The 14,593-nt window shown below is 35.0% G+C and overlaps 2 non-coding genes across 2 annotated transcripts; both read right to left on the bottom strand.

Moving 5' to 3' along the window:
* Nucleotides 1-9,649: 9,649 nt before the first annotated feature.
* TRNAN-AUU (transfer RNA asparagine (anticodon AUU)) lies at nucleotides 9,650-9,723 on the bottom strand. Its single transcript has one exon. It is a non-coding gene; the product is annotated as a tRNA-Asn (tRNA).
* Nucleotides 9,724-13,136: 3,413 nt separating this feature from the next.
* Nucleotides 13,137-13,210, bottom strand: TRNAN-AUU (transfer RNA asparagine (anticodon AUU)). The gene has a single exon. It is a non-coding gene; the product is annotated as a tRNA-Asn (tRNA).
* Nucleotides 13,211-14,593: the final 1,383 nt, after the last annotated feature.

The following is a 14,593-nucleotide window of genomic DNA, read 5'->3' as shown; positions in this document are numbered from 1 at the left end:
ATCAGAGACTTGGCTTTGTGGACACTTTTCAGAGAACAAATTTGTTAGCATAAAAATAAAGCCAGAAAATGAAGAGCTGTTTAATCACGCAATTTGATTTTTTTGCCAGCATATTTCTTTTTCTCTGCAACCCACTGCTAAATTGTGCTTCCTAGCTGTTTTTATAAAATCACTGAATCAAATCTAACTCTGATTACATCAGAGAAGGCCAGGTACCCTACACCATAACAGGGGGTATGAAATTTGACTTGTCTACTTAAAGATCACCAAAATCTGAATACAAGGTCAATTACGTCCCTGGGTGGGATTGAACCACCAACCTTTTGGTTAATAGCCGTACACACTAACTGATTGCGCCACAGAGACACTTTCCAAAAGTACATACTGACAAATACTAATAAGCATTCATCTAAAACGTTTCCTAGAAAAACTTAAAAAAGTCAATAATCTGGAGAGTTTTTGTAAGATGTTTCTTCTATCAACCAACGAAGAAACACATTGGTACTTTCCAATGATGAGTGAGTGCTTCAGGATCTCTTGCACTTATATGTGCAGCAGAGTACAGCAATGGAAGCATGCTGGGCCCATAACCCAGAGGTAGGCAGATTGAAACTATCCTCTGCTATATGCATTTTTTTGTTTGTTAATTAAAGTAATCCAAAACTGGGATTGATATTTTGGCTCTTTTATTTTTACTTAAAGTACAATAACTTTTACCATTTTAATTTGTTTTAATAGTATATTGACAGTATTGTTTTCTTTCAAAAATCCACTTAATTTTCTTTACCCTATTATTAAAATGGTAATTGACAAAAACAAACTACATTGTCACCAGAAGAGCAATACAAAATGTACAAGTGATATATTAAAATCATCTTTCCAGCTTGAATTTCAATGATGCATTGGGGCAACGATTTTGTGAGAAACATCTTCACCCTTAAATAAAGATTTTCTTAATTCCTTACCTGTGTGCTAATTAGATATCACCTTGTTTTCACATTAAACAGACTTCCACATGAGAAAGCAGCAAGGATGCAGTGGCGTTAATGTTTCCTGGTGTCAACCTGTATTATTTCAGTAGACATTGAAATGAGGATGCATCTTGCTGCCTTTCCAATGAAGCAAGTTTAATTTAGTAATAGGTGAAAAACCATCCTTACAAAGGTGTTAATCAGAGACTTGGCTTTGTGGACACTTTTCAGAGAACAAATTTGTTAGCATAAAAATAAAGCCAGAAAATAAAGAGCTGTTTAATCACTCAATTGGATTTTTCTGCCAGCATATTTCTTTTCTCTGCAACCCACTGCTAAATTGTGCTTCCTAGCTGTTTTTATAAAATCACTGAATCAAATCTAACTCTGATTACATCAGAGAAGGCCAGGTACCCTACACCATAACAGGGGGTTTGAAATTTTGACTTGTCTACTTAAAGATCACCAAAATCTGATAACAAGGTCAATTAGGTCTCTGGGTGGGATTGAACCACCAACCTTTTGGTTAGTAGCCATACATACTAACTGATTGCGCCACAGAGACACTTTCTGAAAGTACATACTGACAAATGCTAATAAGCATTCATCTAAAACGTTTCCTAGAAAAACTTAAAAAAGTCAATAATCTAGAGAGTTTTTGTAAGATGTTTCTTCTATCAACCAACGAAGAAACACATTGGTACTTTCCCATGATGAGTGAGTGCTTCAGGATCTCTTGCACTTATATGTGCAGCAGAGTACAGCAATGGAAGCATGCTGGGCCCATAACCCAGAGGTAGGCAGATTGAAACTATCCTCTGCTATATGCATTTTTTTGTTTGTTAATTAAAGTAATCCAAAACTGGGATTGATATTTTGGCTCTTTTATTTTTACTTAAAGTACAATAACTTTTACCATTTTAATTTGTTTTAATAGTATATTGACAGTATTGTTTTCTTTCAAAAATCCACTTAATTTTCTTTACCCTATTATTAAAATGGTAATTGACAAAAACAAACTACATTGTCACCAGAAGAGCAATACAAAATGTACAAGTGATATATTAAAATCATATTTCCAGCTTGAATTTCAATGATGCATTGGGGCAACGATTTTGTGAGAAACATCTTCACCCTTAAATAAAGATTTTCTTAATTCCTTACCTGTGTGCTAATTAGATATCACCTTGTTTTCACATTAAACAGACTTCCACATGAGAAAGCAGCAAGGATGCAGTGGCGTTAATGTTTCCTGGTGTCAACCTGTATTATTTCAGTAGACATTGAAATGAGGATGCATCTTGCTGCCTTTCCAATGAAGCAAGTTTAATTTAGTAATAGGTGAAAAACCATCCCTACAAAGGTGTTAATCAGAGACTTGGCTTTGTGGACACTTTTCAGAGAACAAATTTGTTAGCATAAAAATAAAGCCAGAAAATGAAGAGCTGTTTAATCACGCAATTTGATTTTTTTGCCAGCATATTTCTTTTTCTCTGCAACCCACTGCTAAATTGTGCTTCCTAGCTGTTTTTATAAAATCACTGAATCAAATCTAACTCTGATTACATCAGAGAAGGCCAGGTACCCTACACCATAACAGGGGTATGAAATTTGACTTGTCTACTTAAAGATCACCAAAATCTGAATACAAGGTCAATTACGTCCCTGGGTGGGATTGAACCACCAACCTTTTGGTTAATAGCCGTACACACTAACTGATTGCGCCACAGAGACACTTTCCAAAAGTACATACTGACAAATACTAATAAGCATTCATCTAAAACGTTTCCTAGAAAAACTTAAAAAAGTCAATAATCTGGAGAGTTTTTGTAAGATGTTTCTTCTATCAACCAACGAAGAAACACATTGGTACTTTCCAATGATGAGTGAGTGCTTCAGGATCTCTTGCACTTATATGTGCAGCAGAGTACAGCAATGGAAGCATGCTGGGCCCATAACCCAGAGGTAGGCAGATTGAAACTATCCTCTGCTATATGCATTTTTTTGTTTGTTAATTAAAGTAATCCAAAACTGGGATTGATATTTTGGCTCTTTTATTTTTACTTAAAGTACAATAACTTTTACCATTTTAATTTGTTTTAATAGTATATTGACAGTATTGTTTTCTTTCAAAAATCCACTTAATTTTCTTTACCCTATTATTAAAATGGTAATTGACAAAAACAAACTACATTGTCACCAGAAGAGCAATACAAAATGTACAAGTGATATATTAAAATCATCTTTCCAGCTTGAATTTCAATGATGCATTGGGGCAACGATTTTGTGAGAAACATCTTCACCCTTAAATAAAGATTTTCTTAATTCCTTACCTGTGTGCTAATTAGATATCACCTTGTTTTCACATTAAACAGACTTCCACATGAGAAAGCAGCAAGGATGCAGTGGCGTTAATGTTTCCTGGTGTCAACCTGTATTATTTCAGTAGACATTGAAATGAGGATGCATCTTGCTGCCTTTCCAATGAAGCAAGTTTAATTTAGTAATAGGTGAAAAACCATCCTTACAAAGGTGTTAATCAGAGACTTGGCTTTGTGGACACTTTTCAGAGAACAAATTTGTTAGCATAAAAATAAAGCCAGAAAATAAAGAGCTGTTTAATCACTCAATTGGATTTTTCTGCCAGCATATTTTTTTTCTCTGCAACCCACTGCTAAATTGTGCTTCCTAGCTGTTTTTATAAAATCACTGAATCAAATCTAACTCTGATTACATCAGAGAAGGCCAGGTACCCTACACCATAACAGGGGGTTTGAAATTTTGACTTGTCTACTTAAAGATCACCAAAATCTGATAACAAGGTCAATTAGGTCTCTGGGTGGGATTGAACCACCAACCTTTTGGTTAGTAGCCGTACATACTAACTGATTGCGCCACAGAGACACTTTCTGAAAGTACATACTGACAAATGCTAATAAGCATTCATCTAAAACGTTTCCTAGAAAAACTTAAAAAAGTCAATAATCTAGAGAGTTTTTGTAAGATGTTTCTTCTATCAACCAACGAAGAAACACATTGGTACTTTCCCATGATGAGTGAGTGCTTCAGGATCTCTTGCACTTATATGTGCAGCAGAGTACAGCAAAGGAAGCATGCTGGGCCCATAACCCAGAGGTAGGCAGATTGAAACTATCCTCTGCTATATGCATTTTTTTGTTTGTTAATTAAAGTAATCCAAAACTGGGATTGATATTTTGGCTCTTTTATTTTTACTTAAAGTACAATAACTTTTACCATTTTAATTTGTTTTAATAGTATATTGACAGTATTGTTTTCTTTCAAAAATCCACTTAATTTTCTTTACCCTATTATTAAAATGGTAATTGACAAAAACAAACTACATTGTCACCAGAAGAGCAATACAAAATGTACAAGTGATATATTAAAATCATATTTCCAGCTTGAATTTCAATGATGCATTGGGGCAACGATTTTGTGAGAAACATCTTCACCCTTAAATAAAGATTTTCTTAATTCCTTACCTGTGTGCTAATTAGATATCACCTTGTTTTCATATTAAACAGACTTCCACATGAGAAAGCAGCAAGGATGCAGTGGCGTTAATGTTTCCTGGTGTCAACTTGTATTATTTCAGTAGACATTGAAATGAGGATGCATCTTGCTGCCTTTCCAATGAAGCAAGTTTAATTTAGTAATAGGTGAAAAACCATCCTTACAAAGGTGTTAATCAGAGACTTGGCTTTGTGGACACTTTTCAGAGAACAAATTTGTTAGCATAAAAATAAAGCCAGAAAATGAAGAGCTGTTTAATCACTCAATTGGATTTTTCTGCCAGCATATTTTTTTTCTCTGCAACCCACTGCTAAATTGTGCTTCCTAGCTGTTTTTTATAAAATCACTGAATCAAATCTAACTCTGATTACATCAGAGAAGGCCAGGTACCCTACACCATAAGAGGGGGCTTGAAATTTTGACTTGTCTACTTAAATATCACCAAAATCTGATCACAAGGTCAATTACGTCCCTGGGTAGGATTTAACCACCAACCTTTTGGTTAATAGCCGTACACACTAACCAATTGCGCCACAGAGACACTTTGCAAAAAGTACATACTGACAAAGGCTAATAAGCATTCATCTAGAACGTTTCCTAGAAAAACTTTAAAAAGTCAATAATCTGGAGAGTTTTTGTAAGATGTTTCTTCCATCAACCAACGAAGAAACACATTGGTACTTTCCCATGATGAGTGAGTGCTTCAGGATCTCTTGCACTTACATGTGCAGCAGAGTACAGCAACGGAAGCATGCTGGGCCCATAACCCAGAGGTAGGCAGATTGAAACTATCCTCTGCTATATGCAATTTTTTTTGTTAATTAAAGTAATTCAAAACTGGGATTGATATTTTGGCTCTTTTATTTTTACTTAAAGTACAATAACTTTTACCATTTTAATTTGTTTTAATAGTATATTGACAGTATTGTTTTCTTTCAAAAATCCACTTAATTTTCTTTACCCTATTATTAAAATGGTAATTGACAAAAACAAACTACATTGTCACCAGAAGAGCAATACAAAATGTACAAGTGATATATTAAAATCATCTTTCCAGCTTGAATTTCAATGATGCATTGGGGCAACGATTTTGTGAGAAACATCTTCACCCTTAAATAAAGATTTTCTTAATTCCTTACCTGTGTGCTAATTAGATATCACCTTGTTTTCACATTAAACAGACTTCCACATGAGAAAGCAGCAAGGATGCAGTGGCGTTAATGTTTCCTGGTGTCAACCTGTATTATTTCAGTAGACATTGAAATGAGGATGCATCTTGCTGCCTTTCCAATGAAGCAAGTTTAATTTAGTAATAGGTGAAAAACCATCCTTACAAAGGTGTTAATCAGAGACTTGGCTTTGTGGACACTTTTCAGAGAACAAATTTGTTAGCATAAAAATAAAGCCAGAAAATAAAGAGCTGTTTAATCACTCAATTGGATTTTTCTGCCAGCATATTTTTTTTCTCTGCAACCCACTGCTAAATTGTGCTTCCTAGCTGTTTTTATAAAATCACTGAATCAAATCTAACTCTGATTACATCAGAGAAGGCCAGGTACCCTACACCATAACAGGGGGTTTGAAATTTTGACTTGTCTACTTAAAGATCACCAAAATCTGATAACAAGGTCAATTAGGTCTCTGGGTGGGATTGAACCACCAACCTTTTGGTTAGTAGCCGTACATACTAACTGATTGCGCCACAGAGACACTTTCTGAAAGTACATACTGACAAATGCTAATAAGCATTCATCTAAAACGTTTCCTAGAAAAACTTAAAAAAGTCAATAATCTAGAGAGTTTTTGTAAGATGTTTCTTCTATCAACCAACGAAGAAACACATTGGTACTTTCCCATGATGAGTGAGTGCTTCAGGATCTCTTGCACTTATATGTGCAGCAGAGTACAGCAAAGGAAGCATGCTGGGCCCATAACCCAGAGGTAGGCAGATTGAAACTATCCTCTGCTATATGCATTTTTTTGTTTGTTAATTAAAGTAATCCAAAACTGGGATTGATATTTTGGCTCTTTTATTTTTACTTAAAGTACAATAACTTTTACCATTTTAATTTGTTTTAATAGTATATTGACAGTATTGTTTTCTTTCAAAAATCCACTTAATTTTCTTTACCCTATTATTAAAATGGTAATTGACAAAAACAAACTACATTGTCACCAGAAGAGCAATACAAAATGTACAAGTGATATATTAAAATCATATTTCCAGCTTGAATTTCAATGATGCATTGGGGCAACGATTTTGTGAGAAACATCTTCACCCTTAAATAAAGATTTTCTTAATTCCTTACCTGTGTGCTAATTAGATATCACCTTGTTTTCATATTAAACAGACTTCCACATGAGAAAGCAGCAAGGATGCAGTGGCGTTAATGTTTCCTGGTGTCAACTTGTATTATTTCAGTAGACATTGAAATGAGGATGCATCTTGCTGCCTTTCCAATGAAGCAAGTTTAATTTAGTAATAGGTGAAAAACCATCCTTACAAAGGTGTTAATCAGAGACTTGGCTTTGTGGACACTTTTCAGAGAACAAATTTGTTAGCATAAAAATAAAGCCAGAAAATGAAGAGCTGTTTAATCACTCAATTGGATTTTTCTGCCAGCATATTTTTTTTCTCTGCAACCCACTGCTAAATTGTGCTTCCTAGCTGTTTTTTATAAAATCACTGAATCAAATCTAACTCTGATTACATCAGAGAAGGCCAGGTACCCTACACCATAAGAGGGGGCTTGAAATTTTGACTTGTCTACTTAAATATCACCAAAATCTGATCACAAGGTCAATTACGTCCCTGGGTAGGATTTAACCACCAACCTTTTGGTTAATAGCCGTACACACTAACCAATTGCGCCACAGAGACACTTTGCAAAAAGTACATACTGACAAAGGCTAATAAGCATTCATCTAGAACGTTTCCTAGAAAAACTTTAAAAAGTCAATAATCTGGAGAGTTTTTGTAAGATGTTTCTTCCATCAACCAACGAAGAAACACATTGGTACTTTCCCATGATGAGTGAGTGCTTCAGGATCTCTTGCACTTACATGTGCAGCAGAGTACAGCAACGGAAGCATGCTGGGCCCATAACCCAGAGGTAGGCAGATTGAAACTATCCTCTGCTATATGCAATTTTTTTTGTTAATTAAAGTAATTCAAAACTGGGATTGATATTTTGGCTCTTTTATTTTTACTTAAAGTACAATAACTTTTACCATTTTAATTTGTTTTAATAGTATATTGACAGTATTGTTTTCTTTCAAAAATCCACTTAATTTTCTTTACCCTATTATTAAAATGGTAATTGACAAAAACAAACTACATTGTCACCAGAAGAGCAATACAAAATGTACAAGTGATATATTAAAATCATCTTTCCAGCTTGAATTTCAATGATGCATTGGGGCAACGATTTTGTGAGAAACATCTTCACCCTTAAATAAAGATTTTCTTAATTCCTTACCTGTGTGCTAATTAGATATCACCTTGTTTTCGCATTAAACAGACTTCAACATGAGAAAGCAGCAAGGATGCAGTGGCGTTAATGTTTCCTGGTGTCAACCTGTATTATTTCAGTAGACATTGAAATGAGGATGCATCTTGCTGCCTTTCCAATGAAACAAGTTTAATTTAGTAATAGGTGAAAAACCATCCTTACAAAGGTGTTAATCAGAGACTTGGCTTTGTGGACACTTTTCAGAGAACAAATTTGTTAGCATAAAAATAAAGCCAGAAAATGAAGAGCTGTTTAATCACTCAATTGGATTTTTCTGCCAGCATATTTTTTTTCTCTGCAACCCACTGCTAAATTGTGCTTCCTAGCTGTTTTTATAAAATCACTGAATCAAATCTAACTCTGATTACATCAGGGAAGGCCAGGTACCCACACCATAACAGGGGGTTTGAAATTTTGACTTGTCGACTTAAATATCACCAAAATCTGATCACAAGGTCAATTACGTCCCTGGGTGGGATTGAACCACCAACCTTTTGGTTAATAGCCGAACACACTAACCGATTGCGCCACAGAGACACTTTGCAAAAAGTACATACTGACAAAGGCTAATAAGCATTCATCTAGAACTTTTCCTAGAAAAACTTTAAAAAGTCAATAATCTGGAGAGTTTTTGTAAAATGTTTCTTCCATCAACCAACGAAGAAACACATTGGTACTTTCCCATGATGAGTGAGTGCTTCAGGATCTCTTGCACTTACATGTGCAGCAGAGTACAGCAACGGAAGCATGCTGGGCCCATAACCCAGAGGTAGGCAGATTGAAACTATCCTCTGCTATATGCAATTTTTTTTTGTTAATTAAAGTAATTCAAAACTGGGATTGATATTTTGGCTCTTTTATTTTTACTTAAAGTACAATAACTTTTACCATTTTAATTTGTTTTAATAGTATATTGACAGTATTGTTTTCTTTCAAAAATCCACTTAATTTTCTTTACCCTATTATTAAAATGGTAATTGACAAAAACAAACTACATTGTCACCAGAAGAGCAATACAAAATGTACAAGTGATATATTAAAATCATCTTTCCAGCTTGAATTTCAATGATGCATTGGGGCAACGATTTTGTGAGAAACATCTTCACCCTTAAATAAAGATTTTCTTAATTCCTTACCTGTGTGCTAATTAGATATCACCTTGTTTTCGCATTAAACAGACTTCAACATGAGAAAGCAGCAAGGATGCAGTGGCGTTAATGTTTCCTGGTGTCAACCTGTATTATTTCAGTAGACATTGAAATGAGGATGCATCTTGCTGCCTTTCCAATGAAACAAGTTTAATTTAGTAATAGGTGAAAAACCATCCTTACAAAGGTGTTAATCAGAGACTTGGCTTTGTGGACACTTTTCAGAGAACAAATTTGTTAGCATAAAAATAAAGCCAGAAAATGAAGAGCTGTTTAATCACTCAATTGGATTTTTCTGCCAGCATATTTTTTTTCTCTGCAACCCACTGCTAAATTGTGCTTCCTAGCTGTTTTTATAAAATCACTGAATCAAATCTAACTCTGATTACATCAGGGAAGGCCAGGTACCCACACCATAACAGGGGGTTTGAAATTTTGACTTGTCGACTTAAATATCACCAAAATCTGATCACAAGGTCAATTACGTCCCTGGGTGGGATTGAACCACCAACCTTTTGGTTAATAGCCAAACACACTAACCGATTGCGCCACAGAGACACTTTGCAAAAAGTACATACTGACAAAGGCTAATAAGCATTCATCTAGAACGTTTCCTAGAAAAACTTAAAAAAGTCAATAATCTGGAGAGTTTTTGTAAAATGTTTCTTCCATCAACCAACGAAGAAACACATTGGTACTTTCCCATGATGAGTGAGTGCTTCAGGATCTCTTGCACTTACATGTGCAGCAGAGTACTGCAATGGAAGCATGCTGGGCCGATAACCCAGAGGTAGGCAGATAGAAACTATCCTCTGCTATATGCATTTTTTTTTAATTAAAGTAATCCAAAATTGGGATTGATATTTTAGCTCTTTTATTTTTACTTAAAGTACAATAACTTTTACCATTTTAATTTGTTTAATAGTATATTGACAGTATTGTTTTCTTTCAAAAATCCACTTAATTTTCTTTACCCTATTATTAAAATGGTAATTGACAAAAACAAACTACATTGTCACCAGAAGAGCAATACAAAATGTACAAGTGATATATTAAAATCATCTTTCCAGGTTGAATTTCAATGATGCATTGGGGCAACGATTTTGTGAGAAACATCTTCACCCTTAAATAAAGATTTTCTTAATTCCTTACCTGTGTGCTAATTAGATATCACCTTGTTTTCACATTAAACAGACTTCCACATGAGAAAGCAGCAAGGATGCAGTGGCGTTAATGTTTCCTGGTGTCAACCTGTATTATTTCAGTAGACATTGAAATGAGGATGCATCTTGCTGCCTTTCCAATGAAGCAAGTTTAATTTAGTAATAGGTGAAAAACCATCCTTACAAAGGTGTTAATCAGAGACTTGGCTTTGTGGACACTTTTCAGAGAACAAATTTGTTAGCATAAAAATAAAGCCAGAAAATGAAGAGCTGTTTAATCACTCAATTGGATTTTTCTGCCAGCATATTTTTTTTCTCTGCAACCCACTGCTAAATTGTGCTTCCTAGCTGTTTTTATAAAATCACGGAATCAGATCTAACTCTGATTACATCAGGGAAGGCCAGCTACCCACACCATAACAGGGGGTTTGAAATTTTGACTTGTCGACTTAAATATCACCAAAATCTGATCACAAGGTCAATTACGTCCCTGGGTGGGATTGAACTACCAACCTTTTGGTTAATAGCCGAACACACTAACCGATTGCGCCACAGATACACTTTGCAAAAAGTACGTACTGACAAAGGCTAATAAGCATTCATCTAGAACGTTTCCTAGAAAAACTTTAAAAAGTCAATAATCTGGAGAGTTTTTGTAAGATGTTTCTTCCATCAACCAACGAAGAAACACATTGGTACTTTCCCATGATGAGTGAGTGCTTCAGGATCTCTTGCACTTACATGTGCAGCAGAGTACTGCAATGGAAGCATGCTGGGCCCATAACCCAGAGGTAGGTAGATTGAAACTATCCTTTGCTATATGCATTTTTTTTGTTAATTAAAGTAATCCAAAACTGGGATTGATATTTTTGCTCTTTTATTTTTACTTAAAGTACAATAACTTTTACAATTTTAATTTGTTTTAATAGTATATTGACAGTATTGTTTTATTTCAAAAATCCACTTAATTTTCTTTACCCTATTATTAAAATGGTAATTGACAAAAACAAACTACATTGTCACCAGAAGAGCAATACAAAATGTACAAGTGATATATTAAAATCATCTTTCCAGGTTGAATTTCAATGATGCATTGGGGCAACGATTTTGTGAGAAACATCTTCACCCTTAAATAAAGATTTTCTTAATTCCTTACCTGTGTGCTAATTAGATATCACCTTGTTTTCACATTAAACAGACTTCCACATGAGAAAGCAGCAAGGATGCAGTGGCGTTAATGTTTCCTGGTGTCAACCTGTATTATTTCAGTAGACATTGAAATGAGGATGCATCTTGCTGCCTTTCCAATGAAGCAAGTTTAATTTAGTAATAGGTGAAAAACCATCCTTACAAAGGTGTTAATCAGAGACTTGGCTTTGTGGACACTTTTCAGAGAACAAATTTGTTAGCATAAAAATAAAGCCAGAAAATGAAGAGCTGTTTAATCACTCAATTGGATTTTTCTGCCAGCATATTTTTTTTCTCTGCAACCCACTGCTAAATTGTGCTTCCTAGCTGTTTTTATAAAATCACTGAATCAAATCTAACTCTGATTACATCAGGGAAGGCCAGGTACCCACACCATAACAGGGGGTATGAAATTTTGACTTGTCGACTTAAATATCACCAAAATCTGATCACAAGGTCAATTACGTCCCTTGGTGGGATTGAAACACCAACCTTTTGGTTAATAGCCGAACACACTAACCGATTGCGCCACAGAGACACTTTGCAAAAAGTACATACTGACAAAGGCTAATAAGCATTCATCTAGAACGTTTCCTAGAAAAACTTAAAAAAGTCAATAATCTGGAGAGTTTTTGTAAGATGTTTCTTTCATCAACCAACGAAGAAACACATTGGTACTTTCCCATGATGAGTGAGTGCTTCAGGATCTCTTGCACTTACATGTGCAGCAGAGTACTGCAATGGAAGCATGCTGGGCCGATAACCCAGAGGTAGGCAGATTGAAACTATCCTCTGCTATATGCATTTTTTTTTAATTAAAGTAATCCAAAATTGGGATTGATATTTTAGCTCTTTTATTTTTACTTAAAGTACAATAACTTTTACCATTTTAATTTGTTTAATAGTATATTGACAGTATTGTTTTCTTTCAAAAATCCACTTAATTTTCTTTACCCTATTATTAAAATGGTAATTGACAAAAACAAACTACATTGTCACCAGAAGAGCAATACAAAATGTACAAGTGATATATTAAAATCATCTTTCCAGCTTGAATTTCTATGATGCATTGGGGCAACGATTTTGTGAGAAACATCTTCACCCTTAAATAAAGATTTTCTTAATTCCTTACCTGTGTGCTAATTTTCACATTAAACAGACTTCCACATGAGAAAGCAGCAAGGATGCAGTGGCGTTAATGTTTCCTGGTGTCAACCTGTATTATTTCAGTAGATATTGAAATGACGATGCATCTTGCTGCCTTTCCAATGAAGCAAGTTTAATTTAGTAATAGGTGAAAAACCATCCCTACAAAGGTGTTAATCAGATACTTGGCTTTGTGGACACTTTTCAGAGAACAAATTTGTTAGCTTAAAAATAAAGCCAGAAAATGAAGAGCTGTTTAATCACTCAATTGGATTTTTTTGCCAGCATATTTCTTTTTCTCTGCAACCCACTGCTAAATTGTGCTTCCTAGCTGTTTTTTTTTTATAAAATCACTTAATCAAATCTAACTCTGATTACATCAGAGAAGGCCAGGTACCCTACACCATAAGAGGGGGTTTGAAATTTTGACTTGTCTACTTAAAGATCACCAAAATCTGATAACAAGGTAAATTACGTCCCTGGGTGGGATTGAACCACCAACCTTTTGGTTAATAACCAAACACGCTAACTGATTGCGCCACAGAGACACTTTGCAAACGTATGTTCTGACAAACGCTAATAAGCATTCATCTAGAACGTTTCCTAGAAAAACTTTAAAAGTCAATAATCTGGAGAGTTTTTGTAAGATGTTTCTTCCATCAATCAACGAAGAAACACATTGGTACTTTCCCATGATGAGTGAGTGCTTCAGGATTTCTTGCACTTACATGTGCAGCAGAGTACTGCAATGAAAGCATTCTGGGCCCATAACCCAGAGGTAGGCAGATTGAAACTATCCTCTGCTATATGCATACTATATTATTGCATACTATGCAATAATGTTTCAATTTGCATTACCCAGCAGAATTAGCTTTGCATATATAGATATAGTGCAGCAGAATATATTGGTGGTTGTAGTCAATTGTAATTACCTGTAGGTGACAAGAAGAGAAGAAACGTAAATTCACAATCGACATCAGCTGAAGATAAATTGATACTGATTGAACGCTGCTGTTATGTGTCAATTTTATCACGCTTTGATAAAAATGCACGCTTAGATCAATAAATGCACAGCCAAATGGCTTTGCACAGCCTACACCATTGGACTTAAGTAGAAGACTATTACAAGTGAAACCAATAATTGAAATCTGTAACCACCCCCCACCCCCTCAAATGCCAGGCAATAAATTACCTTAAAAACAACAACCAGGCATTCCACAAAGATTAAACTGGGTCTATATCATTCAAAACTTTAAAAAAGTACTTCAAAATCACATACTATGCAATAATGTTTCAATTTGCATTACCCAGCAGAATTAGCATTGCATATATAGATATAGTGCAGCAGAATATAATGGTGGTTGTAGTCAATTGTAATTACTCAGCAGAATTAGCTTTGCATATATAGATATAGTGCAGCAGAATATATTGGTGGTTGTAGTCAATTGTAATTACCCAGCAGAATTAGCTTGCATATATAGATATAGTGCAGCAGAATATATTGGTGGTTGTATTCAATTGTAATTACCCAGCAGAATTAGCTTTGCATATATATAGTGCAGCAGAATATATTGGTGGTTGTAGTCAATTGTAATTACCCAGCAGCAGCTCTACTGCACTCAACATCACCAGTGCTCACAATATATATAATGCTATATACTATGCCATAGTGGTGCTTACTATATAACACCTCCTACTGCGTTCCCCCTGGCAATGAGCATGACACCCAGAGAGTGAAACCCCTGGCAATGAGCATGACACCCAGCACGTGAAACTCTTGGCATTGAGCAGTTTTTGTAAAAGTAATTAGAAGCTTTACTGTAGGGCATAGTGTATCACAGATATTGTGGTGAGTGACATAATATGTTCCAAAGGGCATTAATGTGTGGGGCTTAACATGGTGGAAATGACTGTACTTTTTTCCCTGTGGT

This window comes from Pseudophryne corroboree, unplaced genomic scaffold (assembly GCF_028390025.1).
Source record: "Pseudophryne corroboree isolate aPseCor3 unplaced genomic scaffold, aPseCor3.hap2 scaffold_611, whole genome shotgun sequence".
In the NCBI taxonomy this organism is placed as follows: domain Eukaryota; kingdom Metazoa; phylum Chordata; class Amphibia; order Anura; family Myobatrachidae; genus Pseudophryne; species Pseudophryne corroboree.
This window is presented reverse-complemented; position numbering and strand designations above follow the sequence as displayed.